The sequence below is a fragment of the Phocoena sinus genome, chromosome 9 (assembly GCF_008692025.1).
Source record: "Phocoena sinus isolate mPhoSin1 chromosome 9, mPhoSin1.pri, whole genome shotgun sequence".
NCBI classification, from domain to species: domain Eukaryota; kingdom Metazoa; phylum Chordata; class Mammalia; order Artiodactyla; family Phocoenidae; genus Phocoena; species Phocoena sinus.
In genome coordinates this window covers 11,304,173-11,312,072 of record NC_045771.1, presented here as the reverse complement: position 1 = coordinate 11,312,072, position 7,900 = coordinate 11,304,173, and positions in this window count along the sequence as shown.

Below are 7,900 nucleotides of genomic sequence, written 5' to 3'. Positions count from 1 at the left end.
TTCCTTTTTCCCTTTTGTTTATTGACAGATTCTTCTGAGGCCCAGAAGCCTCTGTGGATTGGGCTGGTTATGACCCCGTAAGTGTATACATAGGGTAAACAAGTTATATTGAAATATGAAATTTAGGTAAATGAATGTTTCTAATGTATAAGAGAGTATGCACAAAGGCTGTGGTTTATTTGATATTAAAAAATCTAAAGCATCAAATAGCAAGGCAAAGCTTCTGGATCAGAACAACTTCATCAACCTTGCCTTTGCTGTGAAGGTTGTTATGGTAACGGTAGGGCTCAGAACTGAGAGCATACTAAAGCAGTTATTATAACTCTACATAAAACATATTTGACATTTGGAGCGTTTCTCTTTTGATTCATGATTAGTCTGAGACGCTGAAATGTCCCCATGGTGGGCTGAGGCCATGTGGACAATAATAATCTAAAAAGAAAAAAATCTAGAGATATAGATACAGAATAGAAGAAGTGTTTGTCTACGAGTGGACGCACTGCAAGATTTTTGTGTCTCGTCCTCCTCTCTCTGGTCCTCCTCCTCCTTTTTTTTACTTACCTCATATTTTCTCCTGCTTTTCTGCTTAATAAATGCTGTATTGCCTGTTTCCAAGATAAAATAATTCCCCCCTACATGAAAATGCTACTGTGCTCCTGTCACACTCTTCAAAACATTTCATTGTTTCTCTTCACCACCTACGAAGACGAGGTCCTTAGCTGGGTTGTAAAGCTCTCTGCTGTGTTCCTGCCCATGCTTCCCACCTCGGCACCTACTTCTCCAGCATCAGTGTCAGATATTCCCACCTAACATTTTTGGTCTCAAACTTCTTGTAGTTTATAAACACAACATGCTGTTTTAGGCGTCCCTGTCTGGTTCAGGCTATTTCCTGAGCTTAAAACATCCTGCCATCTCCAGTTATGTGATTGGGTTGTTTTTGTTTTTTTCACTCTTTTAACTCAGTTTAGGTATCACCTCTTTCAGGAACCTTACCTTCCCTTTCTGTCTGAGGCACAATCAGCTGTCCTGCATTCTCTTTCCTGATATCAAAGGAACAGGAACTTGTCTTATTCATCTTTGTCTCCCTAGAGTCTAACACCGGCCCCTGGCATATAGTTGATGCCTGATTAACAGTGTTAATCTAACCTGAACTGAATTAAGGGAGAGTTTGTGCTTCTGAGTAAAAGGAAAGGAACTAAGAAGTGTATACAGGGTATTTCTCTAATACTACTCTAAATGTCTTGAAAAGTTTCATTATGAGAAGAATCCTAAAGATGTACACAATTCTGTAGCTATTACTAACAGACTCAAGAAAGACCTGGCTATGAGTATTTGCTTTAGATGATGCTACAATCATAATGCTTACTCAACAAATCTAGTAGCTTTTTAAATCATCAGTGAGCATGTAGCATGCTACAAAAACAGAAATGGGGAGCTGTTGCTGTCGCTGAGCAGAAAAAAATACTGGATTTGTGGAGAGAGAAGCTGTAGTGTCAGCTTCTAAAACTCAGGATGTTCAAATTATTAATCATTTTAATATCTTCATAACTCTTAAAAATAAAACTGACTCATTTTCTCCAATTATTACCCAGTTATTACCTTTGTTCTCATTTTCCTCGCTCTCCACTTCAGTCCATCCCTTACTATATTCCTTGATGGCCTATATCCCTCATCACTGTTGCCATCATTCTTCTCTAAGCCATCAGAATCTCTCACAAGAATGTACTGTCATATCCCTTCAATCAGTAGCCCTATTTCCTTTCTCTTATTCTCATCAAATAACCACACCACCAGCAGATGTATCTTTTTATAAAAATTGCTTTATTGAGGTATAATTGACATGTAAAAGCTGTGTGTATTTAATATACTCAACTTGATGAGTCTGGGGATGTGTACACCTGTAAGTATATCACCACCATCAAAGCCATGACATAATAACTATCACCTCCCAAAGTTTCCTCTCACCCCCTTTTTGTTGTTACTATTAATTATTGTTATTTTTTAGTAAGAGCACTTAGTATAGATCTATCCTATTAGAAGAATTTTAAGTATACAATGCAGTATTGTTAGCTCTGAGCACTCTGTTCTGTAGTAAGATCTTCAGAACTTATTTTTCTTGCATAACTGAAATTTTGTACACTTCGATCATCCCCCTTGCCCCTTCCATCAGCCCTGTCAAACACCATTCTACTATCTGCTTCTATGAATTTGGCTATTTTAGATTCCATGTATCAGTGAGATCATGTAGTCTTTTTGGGAGCAGATATAACTTTTTTTAAACTGAAGTATAGTTGGCTCACTATACTAGTTTTAGGTGTAAAACATAGTGGTTCAGTATTTTTATAGATTATACTCCATTTAAAGTTATTACAACGTAGTGGTTATATTTCCCTGTGCTGTACAATAATATATCCTTGTTGCTTATTTATTTTGTACAGAGTAGTTTGTATCTCTTAATCCCATTCCCCTATCTTGCCCCTCCCCACCTTCCCTCTCCACAGTGGTAACCACTAGTTTGTTCTCTATATCTGTGAATCTGTCTTAATTTTGTTATACACATTCGTTTTATTTTTTAGATTCTACATATAAGTGACAACACAGTGTATTTGTCTTTCTCTGTCTGACTTATTTCACTAAGCATAATACTCTGTAGGTTTATCCACGTTGTTGCAAATGGCAGAATTTCATTCTTTTTGTGTGTGGTTGAGTAGTATTCCATTGTATATATGTACCACATCTTCTTTATCCATTCATCTTTTGATGGACACTGACATTGCTTCCATATCTTGGGTATTGTAAATAATGCTGCTATGATCATTTGGGTGCATGTATCTTTTTGAATTAGTTTTCATTTTTCTTCCGGTCATATGGTGGTTCTATTTTTAGTTTTCTGAGGAAGCTGCATACTGTTTTGCATAGCGGCTGCACCAATTTACAATCCCACCAATGGTATACAACAAGGATTCCTTTTTCTCCACATATTTGCCAACACTTGTTATTTGTTTTCTATTTGATCATGGCCATTTTGACAGGTATGAGGTGATATCTGTTGTTTTGATTTGCATTTCTCTGATGATTAGCAATGTTGAGTATCTTTTCATGTGCCTGTTGGCCATCTTTATATCTTCTTTGGAAAAATGTCTGTTCAGGCTTCTGCCTGATTTTTAATTGGGTTGTTTGGTTTTTTTGATACCAAGTTATGTGAGCTGTTTTTATATTTTGGATATTAACCCGTTATTGGTCATATCATTTGCAAATATTTTCTCCCATCAGTAGATGCATTTTTATTTTGTCAGTGGTTTCCATGGCTGTGCAAAAGCTTTTAAATTTAATGAGGTCTTATTTCCTTATTTTTGCTTTTATTTCTTTTGGATTAGGAAGCAGATCTACAAAGAATGTTGCTGTGATTTATGTCAAAGAGTGTTCTGCCTATGTTCTCTTCTAGGAGTTTTATGGTTTCAGGTCTTACGTTTAGAACTTTAATCCAATTTGAGTTTATTTTTGTATGTGGAATGAGGAAATATTCAAATCTTATTCTTTTAGATGTAGCTATCCAGTTTTCCCAGTACCACTTATTGAAGACTGTCTTTTCTCTGTATATTCTTGCCTCCTTTTTTGTAGATTAATCGACCATTACTGTGTGGGTTTATTTCTGGACTCTTTATTCTGTTTCACTGATTTATGTACCAGTACCATGATGTTTTGGTTACTATAGCTTTAGAGTATAGTCTATTTTCTTAAATTTGTTGAGATGTATTTTGTGGCCTAGCATGTGATCTATCTTGGAGAAAGTTCTATGTGCACCTGAAAAGAATGTGTATTCTGCCGTTTTTGAGTGGAATGGCCTGTAGATATCTATTAAGTCCAACTGTTCTGTTGTATCATTTAAGACCACTATTTCCTCTTTGATTTTCTGTCTGGATGATCTGTCTATTGATGTTGGTGGGCTGTTAAAGTCTCCTACTATTATTGTATTTTTGTCAATTTCTCCCTTTATATCTGTTAATATTTGCTTTAGATATTTAGCTGCCCCTGTATTGGGTGCATATATGTTAACAAGTGTAATATCCTCCTGTAGTGGTCCCTTTATCATTATATGATGCCCTTCTTTGTCTTTTGTTACAGTCTTTGTTTTAATGTCTGTTTTGTCTGATGTGAGTGTTGCTACCCCTGTTCTCTTGAATGAAATACCTTTTTCATCCCCTCACTTTCAGTCAGAAAGTCATAACTTTTAAACATATCTCTGATCATGAAACTCTGTGTGGAAAAGTCTTCCGTTTTATCTCATTGTCTGAATAAAGTCCAAAGACCTTTGTTTTATATTCAATATCCTCTACTGTCTGCTTTAACAAGCTTTTTTTTTTTTTTTTTTTTTTTTTTTTGCGGTACGCGGGCCTCTCACTGTTGTGGCCTCTCCCGTTGTGGAGCACAGGCTCTGGACGCACAGAGTCAGTGGCCATGGCTCACAGGCCTAGCCGCTCCACGGCATGTGGGATCTTCCCCAACTGGAGCACGAACCCGTGTCCCCTGCATCAGCAGGCGGACTCTCAACCACTGCGCCACCAGGGAAGCCCCAAGCTTTTGTTTTTTATGTGACACAACAAATTGAGCCCTTAACCCCCAAATAAAATGCCCCATTCCCCATGAAGACGAGTGCTGATTTCTGACCTGAAAGTAATATCTGCAGCCTCTGAATAAACTCATTTTCAATTTGTATTTTGTTTTTTAAAATTCTGTGTATTTCATTTTCTTTATAAGAGCATCCATGCATGATTTACCTTTGTGTAGTCTCAAACAACCATCATATTTTTGTGTTCAGAGTAGGAACTCAGTAAGCATTTGTTTAACAAGTTATTTTCGGTTGATTTCACAAACATTACTGCAAAAAATGCGGGTTTTGAGGATACTTATTGTTGTTTATTAGCAAATAACTGTCCATTTAAAAAAGTAGAAAAAAATTCTATGATTCTCTGTAATTGATTTTTCACAAATTATAACTGGTATACATAATAGGCTACCTATTCTGATAATTTACTTTTACAACTCACTTAATAAAAAAAAGTCAATTTCCTCAAGCAGTGTTTATTTGGTGTCAGTACCATCTAGTGGCAAATGTGAGTAATACTCAATGATTAAATTGGCATTGGAGAATTAGTACTAAGACAGGCCTTGAAGATCATCTGGTCTATATAATCTGTATAATTCATTATACAAATTACTAAACTGAGATTTTGAAAGTTTAAGAAGCTTCTCATGGTCTGCAAAAAGCTGAGCACTTATTATGTGAAGTGAACTGTTAGACGGGATATTAAGAATTACAAAGCATGGTTCATGACCTCACATAATTTACTACCAGCACAGGAAATAGACATTAATATGTCAAAGATGACAATGAAATATTTAAATTATTCAATATGAGTTAAAATACTTAATGAAATATCTGGACAAAAATTTCTATAAGAATTCAGAAGAATAAGAAAAATGTGCTAAGAGTGAAGTGAATAAAAAGTTTTTAGAAGAGGTTGAATTTGTGTTGTGTTTTGATGAGGTTTTAGTACATTTATTGTACTTTGCATCACTGATTTGAGATGCCATTTTCATCATAAAATTCCAATATACACTTGTCTATTTATGGTCTTTCTATGCTGATCCAATGATGTATCTCTCTGCTCATGCACCAGTAACACACTGTTTGATTACTGTAATCTTATGAAGTTTGAAAATAGAAAAAGTTTAGTCTTCCTTATGACTCTTCTTTTACAAAGTTTTGCCAGTTGTTCATGCTTTTTAGTTTTCCATATGATTTTAGCACGTCCTATCTAATTTAAAAATCCTGTTGCTACTTTGGAATTGCATTATATTTATTGAATTGCTTAGGGGAATTGACATATTTATAATGCTCAGACTTCCTATTCAATAACATAAAAGTTTTTCCATTTGATCAGGTTTTTGCATCACTAAGCAATTCTTTAAAGTTTCTTTGACATAGTGTTTACATGTTGTGTTAATTTTTAAGAGACCATGGATGTTCAGTTTTCTTACTAGTATTCTATATTTTTTTGGATTGTGTTTAGGAAATAATGTCTGTATTAGTTCTAATTTTTGAAATTAGCTTTCTTTAAGTCTTGATATGTGACCTTTGTGTGTATGTGTGTATGTGAGTGTTCTATTGGCGTTTGGAAAGAAGACTCATGCTTTTTCAGGATAGAGTCTGTGCAATGTTAATATGATGTACTTTATTGATTATGCTATTTTTAATCCTCCATACCTTAATTTTTTCAGTGATCTGATAGGGACTGGGAAACGTGAACTGGTGTCTCCTACCGCTTCGGTTTTTCTGTTTCTCCTTAAATCACTTGTAGTTTTTGCTTTGTGAAGGTTGACCTTATTTCATTTGAAGTTACATCGTTATAACTATTGTATCTTCTGTGTTAGTTACATTGCTTGGTGTTATGAGTGCCCTAATATGATTTATGCTTCTTTTTGTCTGTATTAAGCCTTTTCTGATATTGAGATTACAACTCATGCTTTACTTGTTTACTTGTTTACTTGCTTTATTTGCCCCATTTGCCATTGTCCACACTTTTCTTTCTAAATATTCTGAATCTCTGCTTTGCCTATGTTTCTTGTGAACAGCATAGACTTGAACTTTGATTTTCTTATCTAGTCTCTAAGGTTTTTTTGGTAAGTGAGTTTAAGTCTATTTACATTTATTGTTGTGACTACAATGTTTGGTATGGATTCTATCATCTAATTTTATGTTAAACTTGATGGGTTTATAGCCTTGAAAAACTGTGTTGTATATTTTATTTTTGTCATGCACACGTCTATTAATAATTAGGAAAACTGTGGTTTCATTCTAGAGGTTATGTTTTATATCTATAACTTTGTATAACATCCTTAATTTTCTGTGTTTTTACATTGAAGTTAATTATCTGCCACAGGTAATAATTACCTACTGTGGGCAATAATGAAATTTTTCTGAGTACTTACTCTTTATCCTTCTTTCTTTCTCTCTTTTCTTCCACCTACATTTAGTTGATCTTATCATTCTTGGTAATTACTGTCATCATAAATGTACTTATAAATCACCTGGTTTTGTTATTTAAGTGAAATATTTTTGTTCCTAGATACCAAAGATGAGAAAGTCAGCATTACAGAACTCCTCTCCTTCTTTCCTGTCAACTTTTGTTACTTATATTTGTTTCTGCATTGTCAGGGCATGTTTTAAGCATTTGAATTTTGCTCTATCACCTTAATCCTCGTAATTATATTCATCATAGTCTACAAGTAAAACGCTTCAATTCTCACTTCCAATTCTTTTGCCATAGATTTTCTAGGACTGATATTCTTTGGATTTTTTTCATGTTCTACACTGTGCTTTTGTGTTTGTATAACCATTTGGCTGGGTATATAACTTGGTTGATTCCTTCTTTCCTGAAGGATTGTGTAGGTGTTGCTTCACAAACTTTAGCATTGAATATTACTATAGAAATGTGTTAAGTCCAGATGGAATTTTTTTTTTTTTGCTTTATAAGTAGTTTTTTCTGCTCTCTAACCACATGATTCTTTATGTTTTTAATCTAATAACATTACTAAGATATATTCTTATATGGCCATTCTGTGTCAATTTACCAGGGGCAAAGTTTGTCTTTTCAGTCTCTAGTTTCATTTATTTTCTTACTTCACGGAAATTTTCTTGAATTGTATTTTTAAATATTTGTATTTTATGATTTAGATATTTTAGAAAATGAAAGCATTGTCTCCTATGCCTAACTTTCATATCTTTTATTTTCCTAATTCAATTTAACTCTCTATTTCAATTTGGTTATGCTGCTTTTATTATTTTTATGCTCAATTTCCTTAGTATGTTTCTAGCAGTGTCTCTATTCTCTTTTCC